Here is a 16,103-nt window from a genome sequence, read left to right as displayed (position 1 = left end):
GAACAAATATTTTAATGAATACAGTCAGTTCCACTTAATTAACTATCTGATAACTGAATATTTTTACTTAATAATTCAACTTGGAATATCAAAATTGTTCTATTTTTTATTCAAATGCACTTGAGATTAGTCATAGATATTCATTTGAATGTCATAAAATGTATGTGGAGTTTAAAATTCCCCTTGGCTTTTTTTAAAGTACATCCATTAGAGAGGCAGTTTCAATTTTTTTTAAATATTTTTTTCCTGTGGCTGTTGTTTAAAATGCCACCTTAGAAGTTCACTTGTAAAATGTGCTTTCTGACCAAAACCCTTCTGCCATCTGACTTCATTTAGCATAGAATTGTTCAAAGTGTATCACTCTTCATATTTTATACATATATACACTTTAATATGAGCATTTGCTTTGCAGAAAAAAGTGACTAAAATATTGAATCCATTTTTATAGAAACCTCTAAGGCAGATGTAATTTATGAGCATTTGGTTCACTATCCTTAAAATAAGAATCTGAAATAATGTTTTAATAATAGGAACAATAAATACCAAAATTATTCCAACATTAATTTAAGGGCTCATGGGAGAAGGGCAGGCCAATCTCAGCACTTTGCTTTTAGAGTTCTTAGACTTGAATCAGCTTCACAAACATTTGCTGAACAACCATCAGAAATCTAGCATTGCCCTTGATAACGACAAAGCCAGAATGAGTCAGAAACCAGCTCTGGTATCAAGAAGCTCACAGTCTGGGTGAAAAGGAACACATGCATTCAGTGAATTTGGGCACAAATCACAAATGGTAAATTGTTTGAAATCAGTGCTACAGGAGCATGGAGATGTGGCACATCATGAGAACCAGAGTCACCAAGTTATTGTGAGCTTTGAGCTGTGCCCAAAATGATGAACAGAAAATTGAAGGTTTAAAATGTGGAAAGAAAGTTTTAGAATTAAGGCAGTTGCATGAACAAAAGCTTGGAGACATTAGAGTTTGTGGATCCTCCTAAGGACATATTTGTCATCCCAGTTCAGCTGGAGTACTGATTATATAGTGAGTGGTACAAAAGAAAGAGGCTGGGAGGGGGGTTGCCATGGTTGCCAGGCGGTCTGAGCGGAATCACCCATGGTGTATGTGGGGGTTCTGGATGAGAAGATTAGTGAACTACTGCTGCTGGAACTGTTTCTTCAGGCAAGGCCAGTAGTGAGCACCCACATGCCAAAGAACAGAGTTGCTGACCACCACCAAGACTATGGCTATGTTGAGTTATTGAATGAGGAGATGCTGACTATGCCATTAAGATTATGAAAATCATCAAATTCTATGGGAAGCTAACATGGGTAAATAGGGGATCAGCTCACAACAAAAACCTGGATGTAGGGGCCAATATTTTCATTGGGAACCTGCACCCTGAGATCGATGAGAAGCTGCTTTATGATACTTTCAGCGCCTTTGGGGTCATCTTATACACCCCTAGGATCATGCAGGACATTGACACAGGCAGCTCCAAGGGCTATGCCTTTATTAATTTAGTTTCATTTGATGCTTTGCAAGTGAGGCCACGAATCGGCAGTATCTCTGAAACTGCCCTATCACGGTGTCTTATACCTTTAAGAAGGACTTTGAAGTGTGAGTGCCCATGGCTCAGCAGCTGAATCTTTTCTCACAACCCAGAATCCACTGTCCGAGGCTGACCTCCCTCATCAGCTGTTTGCAGAGAAGTACCCCCTCTACCCTCTGCCCCTAATCCTGTGGTGTTCTCATTGGTATCTGAACGTTCTCCACCAGGAATGCCTCCTCCTGGCTCCTTCCCACCTCCAGTGCCACCTCCTGGATGCCTCCCTCCTAGGATACCCCCCAGCCATGCCCCCACTACCTATGCCTCCTGGGGCTGGAGGATATGGCCCCCCAGCAGCAGGAACCCCAGGGGTTGGACATCCTACTCATGGACATTCACATCCTCACCCATTCCCACCAAGTAGGATGCCCCATTCAGGGATGTCTCAGATACAGCTGGCCCACCCCGGCCCATGCCGGGACTCCAGGCTCTGGGGGACAGTGACCACCATGGCCATCTCCTGGAATGCCTCATCCCAGACCTCCTCCAATGGGCATGCCCTACCCCAAAGCCTCCATTTGGCTCTCCTATGGGTCACACAGGTCCCATATCTCCACATGGTATGGGTGGACCACTCTCACTGATGCCTCCCACTTAGTTACACTGGCCCTCCATGACACCCTCCCTATGGCTACCAGCAAAGGGTCTCTTCCTCTACCCAGACCCACTCTAGATCCCTGCGTTCTGCCTCGGGGTCTACTTGGGCTGCTTACTCAATAAATTGCCATCCATGTTCCCCCTTTCATATCCTCCCAATAGAGTCTTCATTTCTTAGACCAATCAGAGTTGCTATAGCTCATAAGGGCTAATACACTAACCCTTCTCAGCATGCCTGTCCCTGTTTCAGTGTAATTTTTTCTACATATTTGTCTTTATTTTTTAAATTTTAAACTTGTGTTTTGCAAATGTATAGAGAAAATGAAACTATACTTTTTTTTTTCTTTTAAAAAGAGAGACTATAAAGGTTGCCATGATAACTATAGTTTATTGGACTGGTGATGGTTCAGGTGATAAAGTGCTTTCCGTGCAAATTCAAGGACCTAAGTGTGATCCCCAGCACCCATGTACAAAGTCAAAAGATCATTGGATCCTAATTGATGAGCACCAGGTCACCATAAGAGGCTATATCTTAAGAAACAAAGTCTAGACTTCCACTACCATCTAGGACCTCAACTTCAAGAGTCTCAAGACCTATGTAGAATGCATACTGCAGGACAGAGACCACACCCATGCTGCATCTAGCACCCAAATCCCTAGTATCTCAGTGGATAAAAGTGCGAAACATATAAACTTGGCAACCTGAGTCTGGATCTTCAGAATCCAAGTAAAAGCTGGTCACTGGTGTCTGTAACACCAGTGTACTGTTGCAAGAATTTTCTCCCTGGGGGTGGGGGGGCACTAGGCAGCATCTACCCCCTTCTTCATAAAGTGCCAATGAAAAATCAAAGTTCAGTTTCACCAAGCTTCACCTTGGGAACCAATGAGTTTGTGGGGACTACTTACAGTGCTTTGGTGAGGGGTCATAGGCAGGAGCAGGGTGACCCTAACACACCTACACTGAAAGATCTGCATTCAGCATGGATGATGATTTCCTCGTGGCTGTGTAGATGGAATCTTCTTTCCTCAGTCTTCTCCAGCCTGTATAGTCTAACCCCTCTCCAAGACCTTTAGGCTACATGCAATTAGCTTATAACTGCATACAATTGGCTGACAGGAAGGGTGGGATACTCATGTAACGGTTCCCTGACCTTCCTCCCCAGCCCCTCCTTCTGTGAGGAAACATCAATAGTCAACAAGCCCAGCTGTGATGATCTTGTGCAAGCAGACCCAGCTGAATTCCAGAAGATGCCATCTGTCTTGCTCAGAGACCAGCCTTGTAGAAAGAACATGCAGTTATGGACAAAGGGGGTGTGACCCAGAAGTTCCTCTGACAAGCCATGGTCCCACCTCCTTCCCATGCTCTGCAGAAGGAGTCAAGCCCATTAGGGGGAGGGACTATGGAGATATAAGCCAGGAAAACCACAAGGCTAGTTTCTCACCATTTTGTGTGGCTGTCGGGAAGCCACCAGACATATATTTGTGTGTGGACTTTCTAGCACAGCCTTGAATGGGGTAGTCGCCATTTTTGGAATAGAGCGTGGCAAAAGGCTGGGCCAGATAGCACATGCAGTTGCCCTGCCGGTCTGGGCAGTTCTGTGGCTGGGCAAGATGAGTCACTGAGACCGATAAGAAGGCGCCCACAGAGCAAGGCACTCTCAAAAACTGCTGTGCCAGTGAAAAACTGATGGAAACCGTGGGATGGAATGAGCTGGTGGCAGGCAGTTCCAAATAGAAGCCTATGTGAACCCATGTCTTTATAAGTCACCCCCTTTTCCAGATGTCATATAAACTATGCAAAATCCAAATAGAATGTCTTATGTCAGTTTGTCAACCTGAGTCAGGACTGGGAGACCCTAAGTGAGGGTGGGTCTTCAATCAGAAAGGGAAAAATTTAGTGAAACAAGGATAGAGACAGGAATATGTCAAATAGCTCATCAGTCGGCTGTCCTGTCCCACACAGAAGTAAAGAAATCTTGTCTTAAGCAAGGTAGAAAGGTGAATAATGACACTGGAACATTGTTCTCTGATCTCCACATTCATACCATAATACATGCATCTCCCCAAACACACATGAACATGCACATTCACATTTAACAGACACATTCTTCTATACTGATGTTTTTCTTTTCCTTTTGACTCACTGAGTTTAAATAAGATTGCCTATGTGATCATAAGTGGCATCTATTTACTTAAATATGGTCAACTTATCAGATGACAGCTCCATCCACTGTACCCATAGTACTAGCTGCCTATCTTGTGGAGAGCTTGATCTATGCCCTGTGCCTGATACAGTAAACCTGGTCAAGAACCCATGGCTTGAGGGTGGGGGCATAGGCTCTAGGGAAGAAGGTAGTACTACAGTTGTTATGCTAAATTTCAAACTGCCATTTAAACAATTATCTTTATACTCACAATATAGCTCAACTCCCAGACTTCAGAGAAACTTCTCTTTCTAATGATCACCAGTTAATATAAGGACTCACAACTGGTCCAAATGCAGAGAATAAGTTACTGTACAGTGTTAGGCTCTAAACAAGACATCTATAGCATCCTCCTTCCCCAAGGTTCAGGAAATATCACAGAAGAGATGACAGAAAGAATGTAAGAACCAGTGGTTGAAGAAGAGTGCCATGAAATACTGTCTTCTAGACATGACACTTGTTGCTTAGGAAATAAGGCCAACAATTGGCCAGTAGGATTCTGCTGGATAGTTTCAGTCAATCTGACATTCCTGAGACGAAAGACCCTCAACTAGGGAATTCCCTCTATCTTATTGACCAGAGGGCATTTCTGTGAGGCATTTTCTGGATTGTTGAGTGATGTTGGAGGGCTTAGCCCAATGTTGGTGGTGCCACTCCTGGGCAGGCAGTCCTGGGTTGTATAAGAATGTAGGCTGAGCACAAGAAAGAGGGGAAAGCCAGTAAGTGGTGTTTCTCTGAGGTTTGTGCTTGAGCTTTTGACTGGAGTTTCCTGCCCTAGTTTCTGCCCTGGCTTCCCTCAAGGATGAACTGTGATCATGAAGTGTAAACCAAATATAACCTTTCTTCTCCAAGTTGGTTTTGGTCAGAGTGTTTTACCATAGCAGTAGAAAGCAAGCTAGAACAGGGATCTTATGAAATTAGGGTTTTGTACAATAAAGATGATTAGTCAAGTGAAGAAGTAGCCCACATTGTGGGAGAAACCCTTTGCCAGCTGTAAAACCGAGAGAGGATTAATATCTTGAATACACAATGAGCTATAAAAACTAAACACCAAGTAATAAACAACTCAATTGAAATGGGCTATGGAGCTGAAACAAGAGTTCTCTAAGGAAGGAATACAAATGACTAGTAAACAGTTTAAAAGATTGTTCAATATCTTTAGCCATCACACAAATGCAAATCATAACTATTTTTGGAGTTTTATCTCATCATAATCAGAATGGCTATTATTCAGAAAAAAATGGATATTCTCATGAGGATGCAAAGAAAGGAATCCTTTATTCACTATTGGTAGGAATATAACTGGTTTAGTCACTATTAAAAGCAGTGTGGTGGTTTCTAAAGTTTTGAAAATAGAACTGCCATGTGACCTAGTGATAGCAATCCTGGGCATATAACCAAATGACTCTGTACCCTACAACAGAGATTCCTACAAATCCATGTTCAGTGCTGTTCTACTCACAATAGCCAGGAAGTGGAATAAGCATACACAGATGTCTATCAATTGATGGATGGATAAAAAAAATGTGGCACATATACATGATGACATTTATTCAGCTGTAAAATATAAATGGATGTAATTATAAAATATGCTGATGAGGTAACAAAGTCTCAGAAAGTGTTATATATCTTCTCTCATATGTGGATTCTAGATTTGAAATTTATATATATATTTTTAAAGTTAAAGTGATGATCTACAGATGGCAGGAAGAAGAATGAAGTCATGAGCTGTGGGGGTAGGATGATCTCTCAAGAAGGTAAGGGGCAGCAAAAACATAGAAGATATGAAAGTGGGGGGTATAGTACAAGTGACAAGGCTTTAATGGAGATGGGCTTACGGGGATGAGGGAAAGATGGGAGTATGTAGGGAAGGATCAATTAAAAGTAAGGATACATGGAAAAGCCATATATAAACCTACTATATTATAAGCTACTTAAATATGTAACAAAAAGCATGAATGGTGGTATCCTACACTTGTGTATAATGCTGCTCCCAGAAATCATAAGTTTTTAAAACAAAATCTGAGTGCTACGTGTGGGATACCTCCCTGTGAACTGTTGACCAGAAAGCCCCCAAAGATTTCTAAAACAGTGTAGGATATTGTTATTGCTCTTGGTTGCCCACCAGTTAGATAGTAAGACCCTATTACTGAAGAAAACACACAGCACACACTTGGGTGCAGGACACAGAAGTTAAACTCGAACTGTGTCAGAAACTACTTCTCTACTCAACAGAGTTCATAGTGTCAGTGGGTGCTATGTGAATCTGTTGGGGGAGAAAGTTCATCAACAATCTTACCCAACTGTGAACCCTGCATGCTACAATATTGACCCTCTAGGGAAGATAGGCTCACTGTTGCAATTTTAGCATAACTGTTTCATGGGTAACCAACTGCTTCTGACTGGATTTGAGGTCTACTCCAGGGGAGAGAATACATGCCTGGTATTGTAAACCTAGTGAAAAAAACCCTATGGCTGAGGAGGTCACCAGACTTAGTGTGGGCTCTATTACTAATGTTTTGCTGAGTGGGTGTGTAGTCAAGCAGCCTTCGAAATATTTATGTTTCTACCTTTAAGCTGTTGCCGCTCTCAGCCTTTATCAGAGAAGTTTTGTTTTGTAGTGGGCAACAATTAAATAGCACTTGTGAAAGTGCTGAGAATATTGAATATTCATCTCTAAATAGGACATTTATACCACCAAGGCTCAGGAACCCTGAAGGAGTGGTGGAAAGACTGTAGGAGCCTTAGAAGGGGGAAGAAGTGTTATGAAATGCTGCCTTCTAAATATGGACATGGCTGTTGCAATCATGAACACAGTGCAGCTGTGACTATTGCACACAATCAGACATGATAGTAGAAAGGAACTAATTGAGAAGAAGAAGAGGTCAGGAGGAGTGGAGGAGATAACAGAGGAGAAGGGGTGAAAATGTTCACAATATACAGTATTCATATATGGAATTGCCAAAGTTAGACACAAAATGATTAAAAAACTGAAGTGGTGGCTATCCTAGGAACAACACCTAAATTTACCTCTGTCCTCACCATGTATGTGCATGTATGAAAACACACATATATACATGTTTCTTATGCATCTCAAACCCTTGAGAAAAATCTTGTACCATGCCAGGAGTGGTGGCACATGCCTTTAATCCCAGTACTCAGGAGGCAAAGGAAGATGGATCTCTGTGAGATTGAGGCCAGCCTGGTCTACATAGTGAGTTATAGGTCAGCTGGAGTCATAGAAGACCCTGTCTTAAAAAGCATCAAGAAAAATTACTGCACCACTTTATTTATGTGAATAAAGGTGTTATCTCTAGAGATAAAAGAATTATCTTATACTGTTCTGCATTCATGTAAGTGGAAATACTGAAGTTCTGGAGCAAAACAGTTGATGTCTTAAGTCTGAATAACAAGTGGAATGGAAATGATGTTGGAAGTCCCTGGTAAGTCAGTAAGAGCATCTGAGGAGGTCTGAAGGGTTTCTGCAGGAGAATGGTCAAATGAGTAACTCAGAAAAAGACTGTGGGCCGTAGTGCAGAACAATTAGAATCACGGATTTTTAAGATAAACCTGAAATTATGAGGACATTTTATTAATTTTAATTTACATAATAGAATGATTATTGGAGTTAAAAAAACAGAATACATTCATCAGAACTCTTGGGGTTGGACCAATTGAACTTGGTTTCAATTTCAGCGATAGATTAGATAAAAACTCAGCAAGCACCTATTTGTACACTCTTTTCCTTATCTTTTGCCAGCTGTAAAAATGGCAGCCAACACACCTATCTCAAATTCCACTTCTATTTTCCTCAAAACCAAGAGTACTATGGATATCGCCCACATTCCAAACCCTTATACAGGCAGCTTCTTCCCTGGATGACAGCTCAACCTCAGTTTCATGTCTTATCCACAGCCTGCTTATAATCCCATCTCTTTCTAGGGGCACAGTGTCCTCTTACGCTCTCAGCCATTTTAGTGATATGCTTGTCCTCTCCTGAGGTACACTCTATTCATCAAAGAGAGTCATTACAACCCCTCAGCACACAGAGGATGACAGCCACATTAGGATTCTTCTCTAGGACAGTCTACTTTCAGGTGGATCTGACTTGGATGCATGTCTTTTTTTACCTATCACAAGGAGCATGAAACTGCCACCATGGCAAGGAGGCATATTATCCAATGCCACATAGGGAAAGGTAGCTATATCAGGATTGCTCCCATGGATGATACAGTTTTAAACAGATCAGCCTCAGTTGCAGATCTCAGCATCTATCACAAGGACCATGAAACCACTTCTTCCCATCTCATCTTTGGTTCTGTTGGTCTCTGTTCAGGAGCCAGCAGTGTTGTGTGGCGTTTCCTGGGACAATGTGAACAACTACTTACCCCAGATACGGCAACATCTACCTAAGTCTAGCCTATTGAACCAGTGGATTTATTGAGCTGAGCTTATCTATAGAAGTATGGATGAAGGGTTACTTACAGGAGTATGGGTGACTCAAAGGTAGTTGAAGAACCAAAAAGCTCATCACAGTCTGGGTGATTACTCAAAAAGCTACCTCCCTGGATTCCACTGTCCATCCTTAGGCAGCTTGGCCTCTTAGGGTTTCCTTTCCTCAACAATTTTAACTATTTTGTCTTAGGAATCTTGTATGTTTCAGGATCATTGTGAACCTTTTTCATTTCTTCCTGAGTCTTTTAAATGTCTCTTATCCTTCCCAGAAGCAATGTTTCTATTTAGCAGAATTATCTGCGTAAGACACAGGAAATAACAGTGTTAGGGTTTGTGTTACACTCTGGCACCAGTGGTCTTGTTCAGGTGTTTAGATGGAGAAACACAGTGATTTTGCCACAGAGATGCCATTCCACTTTTCTGAGGCAACTCTGTGATGTAGTTGATCCTTTTGATACACATGACATATTGTCTTTTTTACCATTTTAATACAGAATGAGCCTGGATCACCAATTATACCTGAAGGGCTTTATCTGGCCTCCAGAGTTTATTCTGATGGTATATCTAGCATGACAAAAGTGCTGGGGAGTTATTTTTTTTAAAGAGTATGTTTCAGGGGCTGGAGAGGCGGTTCAAGCAATTAAGAACATTTACTCCTCTTGACGTGGATTTGGTTCCCAGCAAGCACAGAGAGGCTCACAACCACCTTTAACTCCAGTTCCAGAGGGATCTTATGTCTTCTTCAGGTTTCTACATGAATGAAACACATATTCATGCATACAGGCAAAACATACACATAACATAAAAATAAATAAATCATTAAAAATGTATGTTTCAATAACTGATGAAAGTTGGTGCATAATACCCAAGCTCCTGTAGCTAGAATGATCAGCATTCCCAATAGAATTAGGCTGCCATTACCAATAACAGTCACTGGCTTATCTGCATGCTACCATTGGTTGCTTTCCCTTCAGGTTTTACCTATTCTTTGCTCTACTGGTGGCTCCTTAGATTGCTGCTCAGTCAAGCTATTTGTACTTGAATTTCGTTTTATGTTTAGCTTTTGGAAGGGACTCTAACAGGATAACAAACTTTCTCCATTTTAGCATTTATGCTTTGAATGTGGATAACACATGTGACATCTAATGCTATTTATGAATTTCTTTATCCTTGCTCCACCTTAGAGCCATGAGTTTGGAGAAAGAACAATGAACTACAAGACCCAGTGGTTACCAGTCTTCATCTGTAATCCAGTGAATAAATATTTTTAGCACCTACCATATTCTAGGTCCCTGAGTAATATATGAGTGAAAACAAAATAATGTACAAGACATCTCTTTGTTATTATGATAGTCTAAGAGGGAATTTATTGATGAATAAACAATTATTCAAAAATAAATAATTTTAACTATTTATCATTTCATAAGAATGAAGTATATTATCAATTTTTAAAGAAAAATTTAAGATTTAATACTTCACTAAAACATTTTTCAAAACAAATAGAAGGTTTTGGAAGCCGCAAAAAGACAAGTTAAATATAAAGGAAACTCATCAATGTGACAGTTGAGACTTTCCAATAGAAATTTGGAAATCTTAGTTCCAGGTAATGGAAATGTCCCTTTGAGCTGTTGGCCAGGGTAGTCTGAAAGACTCCCCAAACAACATAGGCTATTTCCACAGCCCTTGATTGCCTTCCAGAACTTCAAGGTAAAATCCTGTTGCTGAAGGCAGGACATAGGGCTTGGAATGGTTAAACTGGAACTGACTTGGAAGCCTTCTCCCTGAAGACTAGCTCTCAGAGTATCAGAAGATACTATGCAAGATGCTAAGAGAGAAAGCCAACCAATGGTCCCACCAGCTGTAAAGCCTACGAACCACAACAATGACCAGCCCAGCAAATAATCTCTATTGATACAGTAGTGGCGCTTTTATCTTGGGGTATCAAAAGCTATCTAATTGGACTTAAGAATGCTCAACAGGCGGGAACTCATGCATGGTACTGTAAACATAGTCAAGTATACATGGCTGGAAATGCCACAGACTCCAGAGAAAAACCTACTTTTGTCACACCCCTAGGCTAAAATATTTTCTTATTATATTCCAAATATGTATCTTTGTGTTTTTGGACAAGTGTACCTCTCACCACTCATCAATAAAGCTTCTTTATGCAAGTGGTGGAAACTCTCACAAAATTCCAGAACTGGTCAAAATAAGAGAACTGGTATCTCTGAGGTGTTCAGCCCTGGGTAGCACATTTACAATGCAAGTTCTACACCTAAGGCTCAGGAAACATCATGGAAAAAGGAATAGAAAGAATGTAAGAGCCAAAAGGACAAGACACCTACTACTACGTAAGACATTCTACAGGGTAAGGAAGCTGCCTCGATAAAATCTCCATAGTATGGCAGTCTAACAAGGTATGAATATAATGACAATACCAATGTGGATGGAAAATTTCAAGGGGGCCCACCTCAAGATGAAGAGCTGAAGCAATCAATAAATGCTGAAGGAGGAAGAATCAGTTTTCTATCTAATGGGCAAACCTAAACACAGGTACATAGGAGCACTGCTAAATGAACTCAGTGCAACACACACACACACACACACACACACACACACATATATGTGTGTGTATGTGTGTGTATACATATGTATATGCATGTATGTACATATAACAATAATAATTGAAGAAAGGGACAAGGAAATTGAGAGGGAGTTGGGAGAGCATGGAGGAGTTGGAGGGGATTGGGAGGCTGGAAATGACAAGACTATACTCGTGTGATGCTCACAAAAAATTAAATAACCAAAATAAAATAAATCCATGAGAGCCTGGAACAATATACTCCAAGTTTTAAATGACTGCAGACACCAACCCCAACTACTTTACCCGGCAAAACTATCTGTGATAATTGAAGGAGAAAGAAAAATCTTCCATGGATGTTAACAAGCCAAAAGAATTCATGTCCCCCAAACTATCCCTACAGAGAATGCCAGAAGGATACTACAGTCTGAATAAAAGAATGAGCATAGCTAAGGGGCTATAGAAAGATAATAAATGAACCCATAATTACAGAAACACAAAATAGGACAAAGATCATAAACAGAAAATAGGATGACATAGTTCCTTAACACACAAGGAACCCTGGGGGTAAAGGGGAAGGAGGAACTCAAAAGAGGAGGCATAAAAGGAGACAGGTATTATCTTGGAGAAAACAGAGGAAATGGGGGCACTTAAACTGGGGAGGAAGGAGGGAAACTAGACAGGGAGAGAAGGAGGAGAGATAAATAAAGCTTAAGTGGCATAAAAAGCCAGAGGGAAATATATTAACTCAAAAATCCCTGAAAAATATACATACAATATCTGAACATGAGTGCATGTATATACCTGAAGGCTACGTAACAAGGAACACAGTGCCAGAAAGAAGAAACCTCCCTTGGAGTTGTTGGTCAGAATAGTCCAAAAGACTCCCCAAAATACACAAAGGCTATTGCCACAGTCCTTGGTCACCTCCTAGAACTTGAAGGTAAGACCCTACTGTTAAGACAAAACATACTTGATATACTTTGGACACAGGACTTAGAGCAATGGAATTGGAACTGACCTGGAGCCTTCTCCCTGAAGACTAGCTCTCATAGTTCTGGAGGATACTGGAGGATACTGGTCCAGGCCAGCTGTAAAGTATAATAATCACAACACTGGCATAGCAAACTACCTCTATTGGTATAATGGTGGTACTGTTATCTAGGGAGCAATCAGCAACTTTCTAATTGGACTTGGAGCCCTCTCAATGGGAGGGAACTCACGGATGCCACTGTAAATATACTCAGATACACATGGCTGGAGAGGTCATAGATCCCAGAGAAGACCCTGTCTCTGTCATACTTCTAGACAAATGAAATTTCTTACCACATGCTAAATAAGGATCTTTATATTTACACACAAATGTATCGTACAGCACTAATCAAATAAACTTCTTTTTGCAACAGATAGAGGCTCTTGCAGAGGTACACAACTGGTCACACAGAGAGAATACTTCTGAGAGATGCCCAGCCCTAAACGACAGATCAACAGTGGAAACTCTACACATAAGGCTCATGGAACATAGTGGGACAGGGAGTAGAGACAACACTAATACATCCCTTAACTCTCACCAGCAAAGTTTCCTCATACAACAGAGTGAGAGGCACACAGAATTAAGGCCAACAATTGACAAATGGGACCTTATTAAACTAAAGAATTTCTGCACAGCAAAAGAAACAATCAATCCAGTGATAAGGAAGCCAACACAGTGGGAGAGAATCTCTGCCAGGTTTACATCCACTACAAGGTTCATTTCCAGAACATACAAAGAATTCAAAAAACAAAAAAATCAAGAAATAAATGACCTTATTAAAACTATGCTAAAGATCTGAACAGAGAGATCTCAAAGGAAATAAAAATGACTAAGAAATACCTTCAAAAGTGTTCAACATCCTTAGGAATAAGGGAAATGTAAACTAAAACCACTTTAGATTTCATCTTACCCAGGCAGGATGCCTAAGATCAAGAAAGCAATGAACACCACATGCTGATGAAGATGTGGGGGAAAGGGGAACCCTCATTCACTTCTGATGAGATTGCAAACTGGTCGAGCTGCTGTGAAAGTGTGGAGAATTCTCACTCTGAATGAGTGAGAATGTATATACCTATGACCCAGCTATACCACTCATTGGCATATACCCAAAGAATTTGATATCCTAATACAAAGAAAGATACTGGCTCTGTACAGAGAACCATCATCAGTACTACTTGTTTCACAATATCCAGGAAATGGGGGCTGGAGAGATGGCTCAGCAGTTAAGAACTTGCGTGGTGGCTAACAACTATCTGTAACTCCAGTTTCAGGGGATTCAGTGCTTTTGTCTGTCCTCCATGGGCACTGCATGACACAGGTGCACTTACAAACATGCACTCATAACATTCATACACATAAACAAAAATAAACTTTAAAAATTAAACAGCAATATCCAGGAAATGGAAACAACCTAACCATTCCTTCACAGATGGATGGGAAATCAATGTATGATTCATTCACACAACGGCATTCTATTCTGCTATAAAAAAATGAAATCATGAAATTTGAAGCTAAGTGGGTGTAACTAGAGAGTGTTATACTGAGTGAGATAACCCAGACTTAGAAAAACAAGCTACACACGTTCTCTCTCATTTGTATATTTGCAGATACGAATATGTAGGTTTGAGTACATATTCTGAAATAACCACGTGGGTCAGGAAAGTAGAAAGGAACCATAGGGAGAGGAGAAGAAGGAACTCAAGAGAGGGGGAAATGAGAAAAATAGGAGGAAGGAGGGAAGAGTCTACAGGGGGAGGGAGAGAGAGAGAGGGAGAGAGAGAGAGAGAGAGAGAGAGAGAGAGAGAGAGAGAGAAATAATTAATATTTAGGTTATTTGAAAAGCCAGGGAAATATATTATTTCAAAGTCTACTGAAGAATGCGCATGCACCTGCGTGTGTGTGTGTGTGTGTGTATGTGTGTGTGTGTGTGTGTGTGTGTGTAGCTGGAGGCTTTTAACAAAAATCAGTGTCAGGAAAGGGAACCCTCGCTTTGAGTTTCTGGTCAGGGTAGTACGAGACACCTCCAAAGTTAAAGAGGTTATTTCCAGTCTTTGATTACCACCCAGAATCTGAAGGCAAGACTCTATTGTTGAAGACATGACACACTTCAGACAGAGGACTTGGAGCAATTTAGCTGGCACTGACATGGAAGCCTCTTCTTCATAGGCTTGCTGTCGTAGTATCAGAGGGTGCTATGCATACTGTCAAGGGAGAAAAACAATCAATAATCCAACCTAGCTGTAAAGCCTATAAACCACAACAATGACCACTCAGCAAATTATCTCTATTGGTGTAATAATGACATTTTTATCTTGGAGGCAATCAATAGCTGTCTAATTAGACTTAAGGGAGACTCAAAAGGATGGAATCTATGCATGGTACTGTAAGTATAACCAAGTACACATGGTTGGAGAAGTCATAGACCCTAGAAATAGGTAGTACTGCCGCTTTCCTAGATCAGTATAACCTCTAACTACATTCTAAATACATACCCTTATATTCTCAATAGAGTTCTCACCATTTATCAAATAAGCTTCATTTCACAACAGATGGAGATTATTACAAAGTTCCCATACTGGTCAAAATGCTGAGAATAAGTGACTGTGAGGTTTCCAGCCCTATACATCTACCATGCAACCTCTGCACCAAAGGCTCAGGAAGCATCACAGAAGAAGGGGTGGAAAGAGTGTAAAAGCCAGAGGAACAAGACACCTGCTGTTTGTTAAGGCATTCTAGAAATGATAGGGAAGCTGCACCAGTGAAATGTCTACATTATGATAGCCTAACAAGATCTGTATAATGACAAGTCAGTTGACATGCCAATGTTGATGCAGGAAATTTCATGGGGTCCCACATCAACAGAAAGAGCTACAGGCAATCAACGGATGCTGAGAGAGGGAAAATCAGTTTTCTCCAGGGACTAGGTCCCTGATAAATTATGTAATTCCAACTGGTCAGCTCTAAACACATGTACACAGAAGCACCACCAATTGGGCTCAGTGTATTATATATATTGTATGTAAATGTCTGCATGTATATATAACTTTATAACAATAATAATCAAAGATGAAAAAGAAATTGAAAGGGGGTGGGCAGGGGACTTGAGAAGATTTAGAGTCCACACTGGGAGAGGTGGAAATGATGCAAATACAATATTCATGTATGAAGTTATCCAAAAAATAAAATTAAAAAAGAGAAAATAACCCAAGAAGTTTCAATTAAAATAACACACCTAGTTAGTACATTAGTAGAATAATAATAATAGCATCTGGTAGAAAATAAATTTTCATCATAGTTCTCATTTCTGACTTCTTAAACTAAGACATACTGATGACAATATGTAGCAATCACAATACAGGGCTTAAGATGACTTTCAATTAAATGAATGTATGCTAGAAATTTCATTGCCAAAATAATAGTTATATCAGTTAAGAAATAAAAAAATCCTCCGCGCTGGGACTCCCTAACCCACATTCCCCCTTCCATTCCTCCCGCCATTCTATACTCCTAGTTTGGGCCCTGCGCCATTCCTAGCCTTGGGGCCCCAGACACCTGGGGAACCAATACTGCTTCCTGACCCTTCTCACCCAGAGCAACTCAGTCCCTTTCTTGGGCTCCAGGAGCAC

At 40.8% G+C, this 16,103-nt stretch overlaps 1 pseudogene; it reads left to right on the top strand.

Moving 5' to 3' along the window:
• Window positions 1-1,114: 1,114 nt before the first annotated feature.
• LOC103732349 lies at window positions 1,115-2,327 on the top strand (annotated as a pseudogene).
• Window positions 2,328-16,103: the final 13,776 nt, after the last annotated feature.

The sequence above is a fragment of the Nannospalax galili genome, unplaced genomic scaffold, assembly GCF_000622305.1.
Source record: "Nannospalax galili isolate Female #2095 unplaced genomic scaffold, S.galili_v1.0 scaffold514, whole genome shotgun sequence".
NCBI classification, from domain to species: domain Eukaryota; kingdom Metazoa; phylum Chordata; class Mammalia; order Rodentia; family Spalacidae; genus Nannospalax; species Nannospalax galili.
Note: the sequence above shows the minus strand (reverse complement) of the source record. Positions and strands in the feature narration are given on the sequence as shown.